This window comes from Aegilops tauschii, chromosome 2, assembly GCF_002575655.3.
Source record: "Aegilops tauschii subsp. strangulata cultivar AL8/78 chromosome 2, Aet v6.0, whole genome shotgun sequence".
Classification (NCBI taxonomy): Eukaryota; Viridiplantae; Streptophyta; class Magnoliopsida; order Poales; family Poaceae; genus Aegilops; species Aegilops tauschii.
Window position 1 is genome coordinate 117,387,393 of NC_053036.3, and position 22,769 is coordinate 117,410,161.

Consider the following 22,769-nt stretch of genomic DNA (forward strand, 5'->3'; position numbering starts at 1 on the left):
TTTATCATAAAAATACCAAAAATATTATCTTATCATATCTACCAGATCTCACTCTCGTAAGTGACCATGAAGGGACTGACAACCCCTTTATTGCGTTGGTTGCGAGGATTTATTTGTTTGTGTAGGTGCGAGGGACTCGTGCGTGGCCTCCTACTGGATTGATACCTTGGTTCTCAAAATCTGAGGGAAATACTTATGCTACTTTACTGCATCACCCTTTGCTCTTCAAGGGAAATCCAATGCAGTGCTCAAGAGGTAGCAGGGCTCCGGTGGCCTACCTTACGAGGTGGGTTGCCCAGCCTTCACCCGTGAGCTGCGGCAGTTCCAGTGGCCCTCCCACCGCACGTTCAAGCCCGATATTGGCAAGAAGTACAACGGCAAGACCCACCCGTCGGAGTACCTCAGCATGTACACCATTGCGATGCAAGCTGCCGGAGCTCGTGACGACAAGGTGCTTGCCAATTACTTTCCGTTGGCACTTAAACCCAATGTCATGTCATGGTTCATGCACTTGCCAATGGATTCTATTTCTTCTTGGTCGGATTTGTGCCATGAGTTTGTTGGCACCTTTACGGGGGCCACCAAGCTCATGGCCAAGCAAGCGATTTGCATATCATCCCTCAGAAACAAGGTGAAAACCTGCGCAAGTACATACAAAGATTCAGCCGGGTGCAGTACAACATCCCAGATGTTCATCCCGCCGCCGTGATCAATGCATTCCATCAGAATGTGCACAACCGCAAGATGCATGAAGAGTTGGCGATGAACAAGGTCAAAGATGTGGCCGAACTTTATGTTCTGGCTGATAGATGCGCTCGAGCTGAAGAGGGGAGGAAGTACCCCGGCGAGGACGCCGGTGCAGAAACCGACTCCACAGACGAAGACACCGCCGCCCCGACAAAGAAGGGTCGGCGCCGCAACAGGAAGCGCAAGGGAAAGGCCGTGCTGCCGTTGAGGGATCCGACGATACCGGCGCTTCCAAGAAGGCTAAGGCAGATGATCCCGGCAAAGAAATTGCCGGTGCGCCACTTTCCTGGCCTTGGCGGCTGCCGACAAGCCAGGAGGCTCCGACAAGCAGTACTGCAAGATCCACCGCACCAAGGGCCACGACCTCCAGAACTGCCGGCAAGTTGAGCTTCTTGCTGAGAAGCAAAAAGCTGAGTATGAGAGGCGGGACAAGGAGAAGGGTCAGGATGGTGCCGAGGGATCCGGCAAGAAGCGTCGCGGCCAAGGAGGTCGCCGCAGCAAGGATAACCAGCAAGAGAGGCCCGCTCGGGGCTGCGACAATAAGCAAGAAGACGATGATCATGACGAGGACGACGAGTCCGGCGAGCATGAGTTCCAAAAAGCTACAGAGGCCATGTGCGTCGATGGTGGCGCCTCGCTGCACACCTCTCACCGCCTGCTCAAGCAGTGGGCGCGTGAGATCACAGCAGCAGAACCATCGTTCGATGCTCAAAGGCCACTGAAGTGGTCCAACACGCCTATCATTTTTTACACCGAGGACCACCCTGATCGCACAACTGCAGCCGAGTGTTTGCCGTTGTTGGTTTCACCAACAATACGCAACCTCAAGGTGACGAAAATGCTGGTTGATGGTGGGCCGGTCTGAACTTGATCTCGCCCGTTGTGATCAAAAGGCTGCAGATTCCTGATGGAGACCTCGAAGAGACGGGAACGTTCCAAGGGGTCAACCCGGGAAGAAGTCAGCCGAAGGGTAAGGTCACGCTGCCCGTGACATTTGGAGGCGAGTTGAACTATAGGACGGAGAGGGTTGTCTTTGATGTCGCTGAGATCCCCTTACCCTACAACGGGATCCTCGGCCGCCCAGCACTAGCCAAGTTCATGGCGGCGTTGCATTACGCCTACAACACACTGAAGATGCCTGAGCCGATGACCATCATCACTGTCCCCTCCGACCAGAAGGATGCGCTGATCTGTGCTGACCAACTCTAACGGGAGGCAGTCGCAGCAACTGCCGCCAAGGCACTTGCTCCTGCTGCTGAAGCCCCAGGGGGGAAGAAGATCGGTAAGACCTCTCGCACCCACTCCGGCAAGCGCACCTCTTCGGAGTGTAGTGCTCCTGTCGAGGACATGCCAGAGAGCTCCACCGACAAGAGTAAAAAAATCCAGAGCTGCACCACCAGAGACCAAGAAGGTGTCCGTCAAGGAGGATGGCAGGGGAGGGGCTTTCACCATAAGCTCCACCCTCGACAGCAAATAGGAAGGCGCGCTCGTCACTTTCCTGCGGGCGAATGTCGATGTGTTTGCGTGGCAAGCATCCGACATACCCGTCGTTCCCAGGGAGGTGATTGAGCACCATCTTGTTGTCTGTCCTCATGCGCGACCCGTCAAGCAGAAGGTCAGCAAGCAAGCTCTGGAACGGCAAGAGTTCATCACAGAGGAAATCAGGAAGTTGGAAGCGGCAGGCTTGGTGAGAGGGGTACTCCATCCGACGTGGTTGGCCAATCTAGTGGTGGTGCGCAAGGCAAATGGGAAGTGGAGACTGGGTATTGATTACACAGACATCAATAAGGCTTGTCCAAAGGACCCTTTCCCGTTACCGCGCATCGACCAAATTGTTGACTCCACGGCCGGGTGTGACTTGTTATCATTCCTCGACGCTTACTCGGGATACCACCAGATCTTCATGACGAAAGAAGATGAAGAGAAGATAGCGTTCATCACCCCATGTCGTACGTATTGTTTCATACAAATGCCTTTCGGGTTGAAGAGCGCTAGCTCGACGTTTGCAAGAGCAGTCCAAATTGGTTTTGAGCCTCGGCTGCATAGAAATATGGAAGCTTATATGGATGACATAGTGGACAAAACCAAGGACAGGGCAACACTCGTACAAGATTTAGAAGAGACGTTTGCAAATTTTAGCAAGATCAACCTCAAGCTGAACCCTGAGAAGTGTGTCTTCGGCGTTCCATCCGGCAAACTTCTTGGGTTCTTTGTGTCACAACGTGGGATCGAGGCCAATCCATACAAGATCAAGGCCATTGAGCAGATCGAGGCACCTAGGTGAATCAAGGATGTACGACGGCTCGCTGGCTGCGTTGTCGCCATGAGAAGATTCATCTCCAAGTCTGCTGAACGTGCCCTTCCCTTTTTCAAAATCTTGAAAAACACGGGCCCAATGGAATGGACCCTAGAGGCCGAGGTAGCCCTGCAGGATTTGAAGAAGTATCTCTCCTCTACGCCAATACTGGTTGCGCCTAAACCACAAGAACCATTGATGCTATATCTAGCGGCGACGAACCAAGTTGTCAGCGCCATGCCAGTGGCACAGAGGGAGGTCGACAAAGAAGCAGTGGCAACGGCAGGGCTGTAGGATGGCAAACCAGAGCTCCCCCGGCAGGACCTGGTGCCTGTAAGGCAAGGCCCCCAGCAGAGTCTGACGCTGGCGAAGCAGAAGCGACGCAACCAAATGAAATAGTGCAGAAGAAGATGATGATGCAGCACCCGGTTTACTTTGTCAGCTCCCTCTTGCAGGGGGCTAGGTCAAGGTACTACGGTGTGCAGAAATTGCTCTTCGGCCTCCTTATGGCCTCGAGGAAGCTGCGTCATTACTTCCAAGCACACGAAATCACAGTCGTCACCCACTTCCCGTTGCAACGAATATTGCATAACCCAGACGCAACCGGGAGGATTGTGGAATGGGCCTTGGAACTATCGAGCTTTGGTTTGAAGTTTGAAAGCACTTCGACAATTCAGAGTAGAGTCTTGGCGGAGTTCATTGCGGAATGGACCTCAATGCCCGACGAAGAGATTCAGGAGACCGCTCTCCCCGGCAGGGAAACAAGTCGCGACTAGATTATGTACTTTGACGGAGCTATCTCGCTGCAAGCCGCCGGTGCTGATGTGCTGATCGTCGCACCCACCGGAGAGCACCTCAAGTATGTAGTCCAGATGCACTTTCCCAGGGAGATGTCAACAAACAACACTGCTAAATACGAGGGGTTGCTTGCCGGTCTCAGGATCGCGGCAGACCTCGGAATCAAGAAGATCATCGTCAGGGGTGATTCACAGCTTGTCGTCAAGCTAGTTAACAAAGATTATCAAAGCCCATTGATGGAGGCCTACATACATGAAGTGAGGAAGCTGGAAGAGCGTTTTGACGGTATACAAGCGGAGCATGTTCCCTGAGTGGAGAACGGCATCACCGACTACTTGTCGAAATGCGCTGCCTTCAAATTGCCTGTGGAACCAGGTACTGATGTGCTTCGATTAACTCAACCATCCGTTGAACCATCGACGGGGCAGAACAAGCGGAGGAAATCAGGCCCCGACAAGTACTTTCCCGCTGAGCTCCCAGGAGCCGTCGGCAAAGATGTTGTCGTGGACACTGAGCTTGTCATGGGGCAACAGACTCTGGTGGGGGGTCAAGCCCTGGCCGTAGAGACAGCCGCTCCCATGGCAGAGGAAACGCCTTTAGCCCTTGTCGTCGAGCCTCAGGCTCCGGCATGGGCACAGTATACTGTCCGATTCCTCCAAACAGGGGAAGTTCCTGAGGAGCAGGAAGAGGTGGAGAAAGTAGCCTGTCGATCTGCCATGTATCAGTTCGTCGACAACGTTTTGTACAGAAAAAGGCCGAACGGTGTGAAATTGAAGTGCATTCCCCGGGAGGAAGGACTGGAGCTGTTGGCAGAGATCCACGGAGGCATATGTGGCTCCCACATAGGGTCAAGGGCCCTTGCCGGCAAGGCATTCTGGCAAGGTTTCTTCTGGCCCACTGCCCTCCAGGATGCAACGGCCTTAGTAACCAACTGTGAAGCGTGCCAGTTCCATTCAAAGAAGCTTCGTCAACCAGCTCAAGCTCTCCAGACAATCCCTCTTTCCTGGCCATTCTCAGTCTAGGGGCTCGACATACTGGGCCCCTTTCCCCATGCTATCGGGGGCTTTGAGTACTTGTACTTCGCAATCGACAAGTTCACAAAGTGGCCGGAGGTGGAGGCAGTGAGAAAGGTGATAGCACAGTCGGTCGTCAAATTCTTCAAGGGACTAGTCTGTCGTTTTGGTGTGCCAAATAGAGTCATCACCGACAACGGCACGCAGTTCATGGGCCGCACCTTCATGCAGTACATCCAGGACCTCGGCAGCAAGGTCTGTTTTGCTTCTGTTGCACAGCCACGAAGCAACGGCCAGGCTGAGAGGGCGAATGCTGAAGTATTGCGAGGCCTCCGGACAAGAACTTTTGACAGGCTACACAAGTGCGGACGGCGCTGGATTGATGAATTGCCAGCGGTTCTTTGGTCAATCAGAACGACACCAAATCGAGCCACCGGCCAGACACCTTTCTCCCTCGTTTACGGGGCAGAAGCAGTTCTCCCCATGGAACTCATGTACGGGTCACCTCGAGTGCTCGCTTATGATGAGCTTGAGCAAGAGCAGTTGCGGCAAGATGACACAACGCTCCTTGAGGAAGATCGTCTTCGGGCGGCTGTGCGAGCAGCACGCTACCAGCAAGCCTTGCGCCGCTACCATAGCCGCAAGGTTCATGCCCGAAGCTTTGAGGAAGGCAACCTTGTTCTTCGGCATGTTCAGTCGGCCAAGAATTCCAACAAGTTGACGCCAAAGTGGGAAGGCCCTTATCGGGTAATACGAGTCACCAGGCCCGGCGCAGTCCGCCTGGAGACCGAAGATGGTATTCCAGTGAGCAACTCCTTGAACATCGAACATCTTCGCAAGTTATACCCATAAGGCGCGGTTGCCGGGCTCCCCGGCAAACCACCTTTTGTGCAAGCCTTGTCGGCAAGGCATGTAACCCTTTGTACAAAGCCAGGCGCAGACCTGAGCATAAATAAATGAAGCACTGGCGCCCTAAGTTTTAGCATGCATGCTAGGTTGAGTCTCTCTCTGTGTTAGGGTTGATAGTGCTTGACGGCGACTAACCCTTAGCATAGAGGTCGAGTATGCATCTCTCTGTTCCTTCCCGTCCTTTTTGGTTCGCAGGGAGCATGGACATTTTCTGCTGAGCTATTTTGGAAGAAAGAGAACAGGCCGATGCGCCGACCCCGACAAGACAAGGTTGCCGGGGGTTGCAGGTCTAAGGATCCGATGACGGCAAGCCAAGGTTGCCGGGGGCTGCGACATCAAATAAGTCTTTTTCCCCCCACTCTGTGCCTCCGTATGAAACTTGAACGTATGAGACTTCGCTCGCTCTCATACCATCTTGCTCCCTCTGTCCCGTGTTCGAAAACTTTACTTTTGGGCCGGAACTTGGTTGTAGTGCGATGGGAAGGGGACGAGCGAAGGGCCTAATCCTACTCGGCCCCTACCTCCGCCAAGGGCATGAGTGTAGCCGAGCTATAGAGCAGCAAGACGGCAAGGCCTGTTGCCGGGGTACAGTGTTTATCTTAAGATAACGAGGACTCGTTCCTTGGTGTGGCCCTCGCCCACGCGCAAACAAAACCCGGCAAACACCCTTCTCCTCATTAATACGTTGCTAACAAGTACAATACATGAGCAAGGGGGTTACGAGATTTAAATCTTACAAAGGCCCGTAGGCTTAAAAACTAAAAAGAGATAAGATGCCCGTAATCCCTTTCTTGTCCCTCTCATCAGGAAACGGAACAAGATGGCGGAAGGGCAAAAGGAGTGCCTAGGCGAGGTACGAGCAGCAGAAGACGCCAAGAGAACATATTGGCGATCGTCTGGAAGGAGGCATGTGATAACAGTGCCGGAGGAAGAGCCGAAAGACGAGGCAGCGGCCCGACAATACGCGACGAAGACGTCGAGGCCATCGAACTCCGACTTGACGGCCCGCCACCCGCCTTCTTCGTCTTCCCCGTCCCTCCAACGCCAGCCGCCCAAGGCGATGACCCCGAGAAGTTCAGGGAGCTGGCGATGCAGATAATGGTGCTACCGGCGTCGCCCAGGAACGCTGTGCCCGATGCCAAGTCGGACCCGTCATCCTCCCGCCCGCTACCCTCGTTGTCGCTGTCCTCCTCGTCACTCTCGCCCGAAGAGGAGCTTTTGCCATCAGTCGAGCTCTCTGCACATCACCCTAGCCTGTGTCCCGAGCGCCCGAAGACCTTGACGGAGAGAAAATCGCTCTTCGCTAGCTTAAAGCAGAGGACATGCCCATCCATCAAGCAATGGGCGCGTGCAAAGGTTTTCCAGCCCCGGCGAAGAAGCATCACTTGAGGGGCGGGGAACCCTGTGTTCACCCACATGTCGCCATGGCAACACCCCTTCATGCGAAGCCTCAGCTGCGGTGGCTGGTCGATCTCCAGCACCCTCGCGAACGCCCGGGGAAGACGAAGGCGGCGGCGCAGTGGCCCATGCGGCTGCAGGATAAACTCAAGCGCCGAGTCCCCGACGTGACCACTCGGCGAAGCAGGAGGAGTTGGCGGGGGAGATGGCAACGGAGACGGAGACAACGCAGGCATCCCCCTTCCACGCCCACCTCTGCCTTGGCCGCCTCTGCCTCGACTGCCTCGCCGACCGTGGCCCCGTCCAGCGGCCCCGCCTCGAGCATGGCCTTCACCCTGGGCATCTAGCTCTTCCTTGACCACGGCAGCTCTCTGGCGGGAGGAGGACCTGGTCGCGTCCGCAGAAGAATGGCCGCGGCCACGCCCTCTCGCCATGACCGTGGGTGGGGATGGAGACAAAGGGGAGACGCGGGGAGGGGAGGCCGAAAGACTAGCTCTACGCCCCTGAAGATCCCACTCGAATCCGTCTCATTAAAGTGGCAGCAAGCGAAGCCATCGACTGCCCTCCCCGCCCAATCGAAGGCACATGAGTATCGGCCCCCGCGCGCCTTCCCATATTCCATGCGTCTGTCACCTACCCCGCGCCGTGCATGCGGCGTACGTGGCGTAAGGAGCAGGCGTAGTGGGAAACATGGAACGACGGTTCCAAGGCGGAGAGAGTAAATGAGCGGCGGCTCTGCCGTTTCGAGGGAACACGCAAGCCACCTCTTTACTGTTCACCACGGATGACGCAAGCAGGCTGCGGTCATTCTGCGCACGACCCCCACGTCACGCATCCAACACGGGTCGTGGGGAAGTGCGACGGGTGAGGGAATTACCGCAGTAAAACTCCGCCCCGCGTACCCGCGCACCGTTCTGGGCCCGGCCCAACAACGCGTTGCGCTTATGCGTGGCCCAGGCTCGGGGGCTCCTGTCGGTGTACAAAAGTAGGGGCACCCCTTTTTACCCCTCTACTTGTGCACGGGCAGTCAGAGCCGCACGTGCGGCCACACTTAGCAGGGCAAAGGGAGGAAGCAGAAGCACAAGAATATCAGAGCAGCGCTCTAGCCAGGGGCGCAGAAGACGGAGCAGCAAAACAGGTTTTTCCCCGGCAAGATCCTTGCCGGGGCGGCCTACACAGCCCCGGCAAGATCCTTGCCGGGGTGGCCTACATAGCCCCGGCAAGAGCCTTGCCGGGGCAGCTCACCCAACGCCAACATCGCGGCCACCCTTGAGCCTAAGAGTTCCGACACCATCGACAGCATTGGAACCAAGGCTCGGGAAGCACCTGCATAGTTGGCATGCAGATCTTTGTGAATACAAAGAGTCCACAAAGCCTAGATATGAACCAGAAGACAAGACGACCACAAGGCTCCTTGCCGAGGATGCCCACGAGGCCCCGGCAAGGCTCCTTGCCGAGGGCGCGCACAAGGCCCCGGCAAGACCCTCGCCGGGAATATACGCAAGACCGCGGCAAGCCCTTGCCGCCCCATCGTCGCCCCAGCTCAGCGGCCGGCCCACCAGCTAAGGCAAGTACCCACGTGGCAGTATGTGGCTCCTAGTCCAGCTAGTCAAGCACCTACATGGTGGCATGCAGATCTTCGTGAAGACCCTACCACCACGCCATCTCAGCAGCCTGCCAGCCTACGTGGCGCTGCATGCCTCGTTGGCCTGGACGGGTGTCGGAGCATGGCGGAGCGGCGACAGATGGGACGGGCCTCGTTGCCGTCACCAATAAAGCAACGGGACACCTAAGGAGCACATTTAATGCGCCTTGTCTCGTAATGACAGGCGATAAGCTTGTACACTTTATGCCTTTCCACCTCCTGTGTGCCACTGTGGCAACCCCTTTTGACTATAAAAGGAGGCCCGAGGCGTACTGGAGAAGGATTCAGATCTTTTGGACTACGGACGCACTGCAACTAGTTCAAGAGCTCAAGAACACTCAAATATACACCAAAGCAGGACTAGGGTATTACGCATCCTCGCGGCCCGAACCTGGGTAAACGATCTTTGTGCTGGCTACCAGACCCGCTCTTTGCACAACCCCGCGCCCGCCAACCGTAGAAGGGATCCCAGTGATCCCATAGGTGTCGTTTCCACCGACAGCCGGGCTTTGTTTCGGCCACAAGACTGACTTCTGTTGCATCCAGCAACCGGCAAGAAGTGAGAATGATGGATTCTACATCATCCATCTAATGATGGAGTACAGAAGGGATGTGCAATCCCTTTGCATGAAATCTTCATCCGATACCCATATCCAGAGATGGGCCGAAGCCTTTGGAGCCGTGCCAGATAATCGACTTCAAAATGATCTCTATCGGATCCAGCAGGAAATTGCGTCCATCATCATGAAAGATGTCCTCGAAGAGAATGGGATGTTCTACGGTGGCCCACTATCGCGAGCTGACGTCCGAACCCGCATTGCCCTACAGCGTCAGGACATGACGCCTTTCACTAAGCTTGGGTCCACCCTTCCGGATATGGACAGATGGGAAGAGTGCACTGCTTAAAAACAATGTGTCTGTTTAGTTACTTGTTACTTTCTGTATGATAAAACTTCGAATCTCTCAGTACGACGAAACTATTAGATGTATGGTGCCGCGCTCTAGTTAATTACTTTCGGTACGATGAAATTTGTTAACTATGTTTACTATATATGTTGCTTCTATTTCATAACTGGTTCGTTCAATTCGCTTCATGATATATATATATGTGTGTGTGTGTGTGTGTGTGTGCAGCTCTGACAGGTATATAGATCAACGATGGCGAGGAAGTGGTATGCCGTGTATGTAGGGCTTGTTCCGGGTGTGTATGATGAGTGGCCAGAGTGTCAGGCCCAAGTCTCTGGCTTCTCCGGCGGAAGCCGGAAAGGGTTTGATAGCAGAGCGGAATCCGAAGCTAGTTACTTGAGATTCATAGCACAACAGGAGATTCAGAACTAGCGCCGCTGCAAAAACTACTACATAATACCGCTTTTGATCATCGTGATCGCTCTTATTTTCTATGCGGTCATATCATAGTCTACATAGATGATGAAACATGAGTATGTGACCATGTAGTTGCATGTATTGAGAACTTCTAATGACTTGTAATGCTATTTCGAGACATGTGTTCGACCATGATTGATGATGATGAGATACTTGAGACATGTCGAGACTTCTAATAACTTTGGCTCATCGATGACTCGCTTGCTTTTCAATGAATATGCATGTTATTGTATAAATGGTGGATCTGTTTAATTATGTACAGAGCCAAATCACAAAAAATACAAAAGTTAGTAGTGGCGTGGGGGTAAAGATTACCAGTAGCACTCAAGTAACAGTAGCGCTGGCCAGTTCCACGCGTTGTAGATAATTATCAGTAGCGCTGGGTGGTAGCACGCTACAGCTAGCTTTAGATACCAGTAGCGCTGGGCCAAACAAGCGCTACTGCTAAAAAATAGCTGTAGCGCCGTAGCAGTAGCGCGCCTGCCCATGCTACTAATAGCAAAAAAATAGCGCTACTGGTAAGGGTTTTCCTAGTAGTGCATCCCTGTCCTCAGCATCATTCTTGAGCTTCTCTACAATGGTCTGAATATCCGTGACCTTAACATCAAGGTCATGCATCTTTGTCTCAATGATCCTCTCAAGACTCTCCTGATTCTGAGATAAGGTGGCCAGGCTTTTCTCAATCCTCATGGTAGCCTCAATCAAATAACTGAGTTGATCTTGCTTAGCCTTGAGAATTATTGTAGAAGCATCTGGGGCACTTGTTGTCTTTGCTGCTTTTGCAGCCTTAGCTCTCTCAATCTTCTCCCGAGCTTCAGCACAAGTAGGATGTGAAGCATCCATGACAACCTCATTGTCCTCAAAGTTTGGCCTCAGGGGTAGATGCTCTTTGTCAAGTAGATATGTCCCAGTTCCCACCTTGGAATTTATCAATGTATGGATGTGTGGGCATATCCACAAGACCTCTTCTGGTCGGCTGCTGTCCTCTTGACTATTTCAACGATCAAGCTCATGACTTTAAATTTCTGAGGGACATCAAACAAATGAAGCAGGTTGATGGAGTGACCACGTATCATCATGTGATCTCTAGACTTGGGAAACAGAGTGTGCCTCAAAATGGTGTTCATCGTAGTCAAACCAGCAAGCAGATAATAAATAGATCCGAGCTTGTGTGTCTCCAAAGCTGCATCGAGTATGGGCTTGTACATATTAGCCATAGTGTTGTGATCTTTCCTAGGCTTGCCATACACATCAAGATCATTTTAATCTTCCTTGGGAGCATTGATCAGCTTGGCCCATTCAGAGATTGATATTGATATCGAGTGCCCTCAGTCATCCACACTATCTTACCATCAGGGTAGAAGTGGGCAGTGGAGTAGAACTGCATAATCATCTCATCGTTCCACTTTGCCAATTTCTGACCAACAAATTTGTCAACACCATTCATCCTGAAGCTCTCATGCACATGCGGAAAACAATCTTCATTGTCATCAATGTAATCCCAATCGACCCATTTCATGTCACAAACTATGTGCTTCTTGTCCAACAAGATAGTCTCATAGAAGTCATGTTGTTCTCTGGTATGAAAACGGTAGTCCACATCAGTCCTTCTCCTTGTGGCATAAGGATAATTTTGCCTCCATAGTCTCAGACCATGATCCTTTCTCAACTTCATGTTTTCTGCCATAGGATGATCATCATTATGATATGGGATCTTGGGCTTCAATTTTCTGAGCACTAGTGGCTCATCATCTTCCTGCACTTCAGGCACTGGGGCCTTGTTCTTCTCTGCAGCTGAGATATTCCTTGTTGATCTCTTTGGGGTAGTTGACTTGGGTGCTTGAGATGGAGCTGTGGGCTTGGGTGTAGTAGGATTGGGTGCAGACTTGGGCTTTGAAGGAGCGGCACCAGTCCTGATAGCATCCCCCATCAACTTATGTGTCTTCGCAGGAGGTGCAGCTGGCTCTTCCTCCTCCTCCTCATCATCATCTTCCTTATGGAAGGTCTTCCAAGCACCTTTGCAGTAGTGGATCTAGCTCTCCTCTTCTTTCCCTCAGCAACCTCATCATCAGATTGTTCCAAAGTAAACTTCATGGTTTCTTGGGTTGAGGCCCTGACTTTGAACATTGGAGCTCTCCTAGGTGGAGCTTTCTTCTGCAGTCCAGGTTTGGTAGTGGCAGCAGCACCAACATACCTTTCTTCACAACTTTCTTCTTGGAGGTCACTTCCTCCTCAATCACAAAGTATTCATCTTCACTCTTAGAAGTTCTTTTCTTTCTTTGCCTAGTAGCTGCCTTAGGCAAGTTGCTGGGAGTGCTCCTACTCACCTCATCATAGCTTCCAGAGGGACTAGTGCCCTCACTGAGATTCACTTGCTCTTCAGACTTATTCTGACTGTCACTAGCTTCTGACATAGGTGCAACTGACTCTATGAATAGATGGGTGTGGATAGAGTAGATGAGCATCACAAAATACAGCTGATTTTTGCAAAAATTGAGACAAAAACTTAACTTTAGTTTTCTGCAGAAAGCATTTCGGAGCTACCGATCGGTAACACCGAAGCACTGACAGAGTCTAAATATGCAGTTTTGGTCAGACTGAGCTGCAGTTCGGTGACTCCGAGATGCTAGGATTTCACAGAGAAAGTAATTTCGGTCTCACCGATCAGTACACTTCGGTCAAACCGAGTTGTACTCAGTGCAATGGCCAAGGCCAATCGGTGTGACCAAAACTTTCGATCGGTCGGTCAGAGATGGGTTCGGCGGAAACCTAACCCTGTGTTTTTGCATCAAATATATTCGAAAGGATTCTTTGCTGGATAGGATGATTTCATACGTGGAAACAATACAGGCAATGTACTTTGTGCAAGAATCGGAGTAAAGGATAGCACAAAGAGTTGAATCCGTACCCTAACTTGGTGACGGTTCGCTATGGCGGCAATGGCGATGGAGAAATCCGTTGACGGCGGCGGAGACCAGCAGCAGAGGTGCACTGGCAAAGATGGCGACGATCCAGAGACGAAGGAGCGGCAGTGCTGGGGAGGCGCGGGCGAGAGAGTTTGAAGAAATTTCCAAACTTCGAGCCGCGGTATATATACCCAGACGCTATCGGTGGCGCCGACTAGAACGTCTCGGTGGCACCGAGATGCAAAACTGCTAGCAGTTGCTGCAACTCGGTGAGACTGAATCGTTCTAATCGGTGGCACCGAGATGAAAACCTAGATCAACTTACTGACTTCGGTGAGACCGAGTGGGAATGGGTTGGTCTGACTGAAAATCACTTAGAAGTTTTGGAAGTTAGCCCTTGACGGAACGGTGGCTCCGAATGCTCCTCACCCGGAGGGTCCGAAAGTGACTTGTTCAAATTTTGTGATGTAGCATGAATAGAGTTTGAGATGAGAAAAGGCATAGATAGCTAGACGGAGTACTTAGGCATTCTATTCCATCCATCTTGCAAAAGAAAAACCAAACGATCAAAACTACAAATGGATGTCTTCGAATGGAGAAAATTATGCAACCAACATGCTCACACAATAAGATAGCAAATAAAACATGTGGCAAAGCATGCACATACATTCTAGCATCTATCAAACAATTGGCGATGACTAGGTTATCTATATATGAGTATATTGACCGAGGAGTCAAATTAGAACATTTTATCGTAGGTCATACTCATCGTTTAAGCACAAGTGGGGTTACCACTTTTACATAAAGCATTGTTGTGTTCACACCATTAGAGTTGCTTTAGCTCAATTCTTAGAGTAAAGCTCCCCCTAGATGTGATATCCCCCTAAGAGGGATGAACTAACCTTGGGTTTTGTCGATGATGACTTCATGTAGATGTTGAAGATGTGGATGCTCAATGTTGTAGATCATTTGGAGCAATCCATTGGAGTGATGCACTTTCAATGCCTACATGGGTTAGTCCCACAAGGAACATACAAGGATATCCATAGACATAGAGTGAAACACACATATGATGATGTCCATGAAAGCATTAGGTTACCTTGTCCCTTGTCTTACCAACAAGAGGGTTTGTGACTCCATGAACTAGTGCAAGATATGGAAGTTGATTGCACAAGTCCTTGCCAAAATGAATATGAGTGAAGTGTGTTGGCGGAGTCACCCTCAAGAAGTCTCTAGTTCTTCTTCTTTGGGATACACATCAACTTGATGGGAATCCCTGGAGTTGTAGTTATACTTTATGAAGTAGAACTTGACATAGTCTTGGGAACCCACTTGACCATGGCCTTAGGAGCTTCTTCAAATGAGTCAATCTCTTCTTGAAGTTTGCCCTTGCCTTTTAGCTTGTGGTCTTGTGGTGGAAGATCATCTTGAGCTTGTGTTCCCTTGAAAGAAGTGGGGTCATACTTCTCTTGTTGAGGAACAAACTTCGTCTTGGGATATTGATCTTCTTCCCACTCAACTTCATTGGCATTGAACTTTCATTCAAAACCAACACCTTGATTCTTCCGGTGCCTTCCTTGCTTGCGTACAATTTTCTCAAATTGCTTACTTACGGCAAGGCTCTTGTAAACACCTTTCTCTATAATTCCCTTCAATAAGCTATTTTCTTGCTCAAGTGTGACTTGGCTAAGAGAATCATTAGCGGAATAAGAGAACTACTAGAAGCAACAATATTTGATTTAACATGGTTATTGTAACTTACTAGAGGAAGAAGCTTTCTTATTCTTATTGCTAGATTTTACTTGTGGCATGTAAGTAGACAAGAGGAGACGTTTGGCAAGATAAGAAAAACTCTTCTTTCGAAGATCATCATTGATAGCTTTTATAAACTCATGCTCTTGCTCTAAATTTAGCTTCTCTAAGTGTAGCTTCTCATGAGTTCTTTTGAGCTCTCTATGATCCTCTAGAGTTGTTTCATGAGCTAACTTAATATTGTTTAGTTCTTTAGTTAGACACTCAATCTCATCCTTTTCATTGTCATTCGTTTCATATTGATTATCATGATTACTAACAAGTTCATCATAGTTTTTTAGGGAAATGCCATCATGGCGGTTTATATTTCATGTGAAAAGGGCTACATCGTTTGTGATTACATCGAGCAGAAAGTCCGGAGCCTTGTTCTGCCACACAATAGTTCTCGAGGGCTCCGACTTTGTAGCCAAAAGATCAGCCGCCATATTGGCTTCCCTAGGGCAATGACAGAAACTAACAGAGATAAAATTACGACATAAGAAAGTACACTCCTGATAGATGGCTGCAGCTAGTCCTAAGGGCAAGTTCATCATAGTTTTCATCACTAGTGTTGTCAACAAGTAAATTATCATCTCCTAGCAAATCATCTTCATCACTATTGAAATCAACATACTCGGGGTGTGATACCTTAGGGCCTTTAGCCATGAAGCATCTCCCAATTCTTTCATTTGGTGAGTCAAATATGTCGTGGGAGTTGGATGTCACAAGTGCAAGGCCGGCAACACCTTCATCTTGAGTATATTCGGAGTTGATAGCTTCTCTCGAAGTAGTTGTCGGAGTCGGAACCCGATACCCACTCACCAACGTGAGCTTGATGTCTTCGTCTTGTGTAGCTATTTGATGACTCGTCCTTCCTTTCTGAATCCTTGCTTCTACAAGAGGGTCTTCGTTCATAGTGATCATCTCTACTCCTTCTCTATCTTGGAGGTGATTCATCTCTTTTACTTCTCCTTTTTGGTGAATTTTATCTTTTCTTGTAAGGAGCCATACACTGATTGGAGTAGTGTCCGGGTCTTCCACAATTGTAGCAATTACGATCACGGCAAGAAGATCTTTTGTCATTGTAGGATCTTGACTTGGAGCTTCGCTCTTTGCTTCTATTCTTGTAGAATTTGTTGAAGTTCTTCACCATTAAGCTCAATTCCTCATTGGAGACTTGCTTCTCACTTGATGTTGTAGGAGCATCACACGAAGCTTTGTAAGCACCACTTTACTTGTTTTGGAGCTTTTCCTTATCCTTGAGTGACATCTCATGAGCAACAATTCTACCAATGACTTCCGTGGGCTTGAGATCTTTCTAATTGGGCATCATTTGGATCAAGGTGCACACGGTATCATATTTTACATCGAAGGATCTTAGGATTTCCTTGATGATGAATTTTTTGGTCATCTTTTCGCTTCCTAAGCCGGCAATCTCATTTGTGATGAGAGCAAGCCTAGAGTACATCGCAGCGACCCCTTCACCATCCTCCATCTTGAACTTGTTAAGTTGACTTTGTAGCACATCCAATTTGGATTCCTTGACGGAGTCGGTACCTTCGTCCATATCAACCAAAGTATCCCAAATTTCCTTTGCATTCTCAAGGCGGCTGATTTTGTTGAATTCTTCGGGGCATAATCCGTTGAAGAGAATATCGCAAGCATGAGCATCGTATCGCAACATCTTCATTTCTTCTACGGACGCTTCACGATCCGGTTCTTTTCCATCCTTGAAGAAATCACCTTGCAAGCCAGTGCGCACAACAACCCAAATGGCGGGGTTATGACCAATAATATGCATTTTCATCTTATGCTTCCAACTAGCAAAATTAGTACCATCAAAATAAGGACCTCTACGGTGGTAATTTCCCTCACCAGACGCCATACTCTCCTAGGTTGTGAAACTAAGGCTATGATCACCAAAGCTATGGAAATCAAGGCAAATAAAGACCAAAGCTCGGATACCACTTGTAGGATCGAAATTAGGTCTAGATGGGGTGATTAGACTACTTGACCAAATAAAAATATAACATTTTCCCTATTTTAGTTGTGGGAAGATTTTAGCAACTTAGCAAAAGTCAAGTAATCAACCTACACATGCAATTCTAAGAGTGTAGCAATGGAAAGTAAAACATTGCATATGAAGGTAAAGGGAAGGGTTTGGAGAGTGCAAACGCAATGATGACACGAAGATTTTTGGCATGGTTTCGATAGGTGGTGCTATCGTACGTCCATGTTGATGGAGACTTCAACCCACAAAGGGTAACAGTAGCGCGAGTCCACAGAGGTCTCCACCCACGACGGGTCCACGAAGAAGCAACCTTGTCTATCCCATCATAGCCATCGTCCACGAAGGACTTGCCTCACTCGGGTAGATCTTCATGAAGTAGGCGATCTCCTTGCCCTTACAAACTTCTTGGTTCAACTCCACAATCTTGTCGGAGGCTCCCAAGTGACACCTAACCAATCTAGGAGACACCACTCTCCAAAAGGTAATAGACGTTGTGTTGATGATGAACTCCTTGCTCTTGTGCGTCAAATGATAGTCTCCCCAACACTCAACTCTCTCACACAAATTTGGATATTGTGGAAAGATGATTTAAGTGGAAAGCAACTTGGGGAAGGCTAGAAATCAAGAATCTTTTGGTAGGATTGGAATATCTTGATCTCAACACATGAGTAGGTGGTGCTCTCTCGGAACATGTAAGTTGGAAGTGTAGGCACGTTCTGATGGCTCTCTCACATATGGAGAAGGGGGTGGAGGAGTATATATAGCCTCCACACAAAATCCAACTGTTACACACAATTGACCCAACTCGGTCAGACCGAATAGAAGAACTCGGTGAGACCGATTCAGTTCAAAATGTGAACATTAGGAATCTCGGTGGGACCGACTGGAACAACTTGGTGGGACCTATGTGATAGGGCTTAGGGCAAACATCAACTCGATGGCACCGATTGCATCAACTCGATTAGATGGAAGTGAAGCAATAGGGCAACAGAGAGAATTTCGAGCAAACTCGATGGGACCGATTGCACGATTCGGTGAGACCGAAATAATGCAACAGGTCACAAAGCATTTGCAGGGCCATCTCGGTGAGACCGAGATCCGTATCGGTGTGACTGAAGTGTTATTAGGGTTTCTGGCAGTGGCTATTTCAAATGAACTCGGTGGCGCCGGATAGGAAAATTCGGTGGGTCCGAGTTTAACTTTGGGTTTTGGACATATTTGGAATGATAAAGTGGTTGAGGGCTTTGGAGCAATATCACTAAGCATTTTGAGCAAGTAGACCATTAAGCAACACCTCATCCCCTTTTAATAGTATTGGCTTTCCTATGTACTCAATGTGATCCTGGATCACTAAAATAGAAATGAAGAGTCTTGAGCTTTTGCCAATATGTGTGCTTAGCATTTTGAGTGTTCCACATCTCTATTCCATGCCATGCCATTCATTGAACTTTCTGAAATATTAAACGTGAGTGGATATTAGTTCAATGAGCTATATGTTGTTATGAATTACCAAAACCACCTGGGGATTAGTTGCACTTTCAACTCCCCCTCCCCCTCCCCCACCCTCCGCCAAATAATTTTGTTTGACATAACGGACCATTTTGCGGTGAATGATTCAGCCACATGAACAACTTTGCTTGGCCGCTCGGCCCGACATAATTCCCTTTCGATAGAAAAAACTATGAAAAATGTCCAAAAACAATTATATATACAAAAAGAGATAATTCACAATGGAATATGTTGTATGTATAACCAGTTTAGCCCAACATAATTCCCTTCCCAAAGAAAATTTGATTACTTTGTGTAAGGCCTGGCCCAACTCTTCGAATTTCTGATGTGGAAGTGCCACATTTTGATGCTTGCGAAATACCTTGGCAAAGAAGATTGAAATGGGGTTTTCACATAATTCCAAGCATTTTGCGCTTCATGTTAATTGCGTTTCACAAGAATTGTGTATAATGCTAGAGTTTTTGCGAGGCGATATATTTGTCTTGAGATAATAAATCGCATAACCACAAATTTCTTCAACTTGTTTTCAATGATATTGTCGTATCATTTCAAAGGGGGATTTGATTATTAATGTTTTGTTGTTCAAAAAATGTCCATACACATTCATCAGCTCAAACATGAATATAATAGATTGCTACCATTTTATACCAGTACATATGAATTGCGGGGACTAAATAGAGAAATCGGTTGGAGTAGATTTTTATTGGCTGCTACCACTTGAGCACTGTGTTGGTTTTCCCTTCAAGAGGAAAGGGTGATGCAGCAAAGTAGCGTAAGTATTTCCCTCAGTTTTTGAGAACCAAGGTATCAATCTAGTAGGAGGCCACGCACGAGTCCCTCGCACCTACACAAACAAATAAATCCTCGCAACCAACGCGATAAGGGGTTGTCAATCCCTACACGGTCACTTACGAGAGTGAGATCTGATAGATATGATAAGATAATATTTTTGGTATTTTTATGATAAAGATGCAAAGTAAAATAGGAGCAAAATAAAAGGCAACGGAAATAGCTTGTTGATGGAAGATTAATATGATGGAAAATAGACCCGGGGGCCGTAGGTTTCACTAGTGGCTTCTCTCAAGAGCATAAGTATTATGGTGGGTGAACAAATTACTGTTGAGCAATTGACAGAATTGACCATAGTTACGAGAATATCTAGGTATGATCATGTATATAGGCATCACGTCCGAGACAAGTACACCGACTCCTGCCTGCATCTACTACTATTACTCCACACATCGACCGCTATCCAGCATGCATCTAGAGTATTAAGTTCATAAGAACAGAGTAACGCTTTAAGCAAGATGACATGATGTAGAGGGATAAACTCATGCAATATGATATAAACCCCATCTTGTTATCCTCGATGGCAACAATACAATATGTGCCTTGCTGCCCCTACTGTCACTAGGAAAGGACACCGCAAGATTGAACCCAAAGCTAAGCACTTCTCCCCTTGCAAGAAAGATCAATCTAGTAGGCCAAACCAAACTGATAATTCGAAGAGACTTGCAAAGATAACCAATCATACATAAAAGAATTCAGAGAAGATTCAAATATTGTTTATAGATAAACTTGATCATAAACCCACAATTCATCGGTCTCAACAAACACACCGCAAAAGAAGATTACATTGAATAGATCTCCACGAGAGAGGGCGAGAACATTGTATTGAGATCCAAAAAGAGAGAAGAACCCAATTAGCTAATAACCATGGACCTGAAGGTCTGAGGTAAACTACTCACACATCATCGGAGAGGCTATGGTGTTGATGTAGAAGCCCTCCGTGATCGATGCCCCCTCCGGCGGAGCTCCGGAACAGGCCCCAAGATGGGATCTCACGGGTACAGAAGGTTGCGGCGGTGGAATTAGGTTTTTGGCTCCGTATCTGGTAGTTTGGGGGTACGTAGGTATATATAGGAGGAAGGAGTACGTCGGTGGAGCAACATGGGGCCCACGAGGGTGGAGGGCGCGCCCCCCTACCTCGTGCCCTCCTGGTTGATGTCTTGACGTAGGGTCCAAGTCCTCTGGATCACGTTCGTTCCGAAAATCACGTTCCCAAAGGTTTCATTCCGTTTGGACTCCATTTGATATTCTTTTTTGCGAAACTCTGAAATAGGCAAAAAACAGCAATTCTGGGTTGGGCCTCCGGTTAATAGGTTAGTCCCAAAAATAATATAAAAGTGTATAATAAAGCCCAATAATGTCCAAAACAGAATATAATATAGCATGGAACAATCAAAAATTATAGATGCGTTGGAGACGTATCATTGGCCGCCGGGCAGGATATGCCTATTCTTTTAGTAAAATAACAGAGCTGAATTAAATCGACGGTTACTAGAAGAAGAAAAACTTACAAAGGTGGCAATTATCGAAAGAACGAAAAAGCTCAAAGTGGCGGGTGGCACGCGGATTTGTAGCTTTTAGGTCCTCCACCCATCGAAATCCCAGCCAAATGTTACTATGTTTTGCTCAAGGCATTTATTTTTCATCTTAATTAATATAAGAGTACACATAGCAATACAACTCCGAAATAAAAGAAATAATGAGTAGTAGATGAGCAGGAGAGTTTAATGAGGGTCACTGGATGTCCACCACCTTGTCCGGTGAGATTTAGCATTGCATTATATAGTATTGATGTTCTGATGTGGAAGTGACACATTTTGATGCTTGAGAAATACATGGGGCAAATAAGAAGAAATGAGTTGTCCACATAATTCCAAGAATTTTGCGATTCATGTTAATCGTGTTTCACAAGAATAGTGTATATTGCTAAAGTTTTGGCGAGGCGATATATTTGTCTTGAGATACTAAATCGCGTCACCACACATTTCTTCAACTTGTTTCCGATGATAATGTCATGTCATTTTACATGCTAAATATAATTATAGCGTCATATAATTTCTAAGGGGATTTGATTATTATAATTTGTTGGTCCAAAAGTCGTCATACACATTCGTCGACTCAAACATGAATATAATTGATTGCTAACATTTTATATCAGTACATTTGAATTACGGATACTAATCAGAGAAATGGGTTGGAGCGGCTTCTTTAATGGAAGCCGGACAGGATACGCCCATTGTTCTAGAAAAATAATTGAGAAGCTGGATTAAATCGACAGTTATTATATTATTCACAAACAAAAATGAAAGTTATGGAAAGGAAAAAGGTGCTATTGTTTTATGCTAATACTTGTGAGTTATGGCGGCTAAACAGACAAGCGGGTTCAGATGGTTTCTTAATAAAAATCAAACACACTCGTTGTTTTAGAAAAATAACAAAGAAGCAGGGTTATCAGGCAACCATTTCGAGAATAAAAAAAAAGGATAAAAGCGACTGTTATTAGAACAAGAAGAAGAAGAAGAAGAACAAGAAGAAGAAGAAGAAGAAAAGATTAGAGGGTGTTCCTTCGCATGCCTGGTCGCGCGGCACGGCGGTCGAACTCCTTGGGGATTCTTGTTGGATCGATAGCCTGGCACTGGAAACTGCTAGCCGAGAAGACCTCTCTCTGTTTAAGCTTTGTGCATGGTGTGCTGATCCGGACGAGGTGCCAGTTGCCAAGCGGCTGTGGGTGCCTGAGCCGCTGGAGCAGATCCCGGACCCCGCGGCGCGCCATCCGTCCTTCCTGCAATTACTGGAGTATCCTACCATCATTCACATCGGGCGGATGAGGGATTTCTCCGCTCCGAATCTTTGGAGAAGGGAGGGAAGCTCGGATGACAGCGGGCAGAGCGGGCTGCCGGACGACTCCGACGATCTGGGGCCCGGTGGTGACGTGCAAGTTCTTCCCTGGACGCGAGGAGTATTGGATGATCGCGGTGCTGGTCGGCGTTCGTTTGGTGCGGCAGCAGGTGGCGGAGGCGGCGGTGGCCGCTCCTACCAGCAAGCTCTGGTTGGCCGTGTGGGGCCCTCGGACTGGAGGATTCCGCCAATGACGTCAGAGCAGTCTGCCAAAGCTCCGGCAGGGGCCCTTCAAGTGCCAGGCTCGGGAAGACCGGGAAATTCAAATCCGAGGCCATGCCCGGTGGTGCCGTTAGCGGATCAGATCAACACAGGAGTTGGAGGTTCTTTTGACTCGGTCAAGTCCGCTGACCCAGGTGCGCAGTTGGTGGAGCCGGCACTTGTGGTAGGTGCGCAGGCCAATTCATTGGTGGAGAATGTGGTGGAGCCTTCGAGAGACCACGGTCTGGCAGTTGCGGATCCCACGCCGGTCTCGCTGGCTGTCCCATCGATAGCTGGGCTGGCAGAGCCAGCTTCGGTGGGGGAGCCGCGGATCCCGGAACTGAGGTCAGACACGACTGGGTCTATGATTGCCAAGGTGGTGGAGCCAGTGGTCGTCTGCCGCACTCGTGGAGAT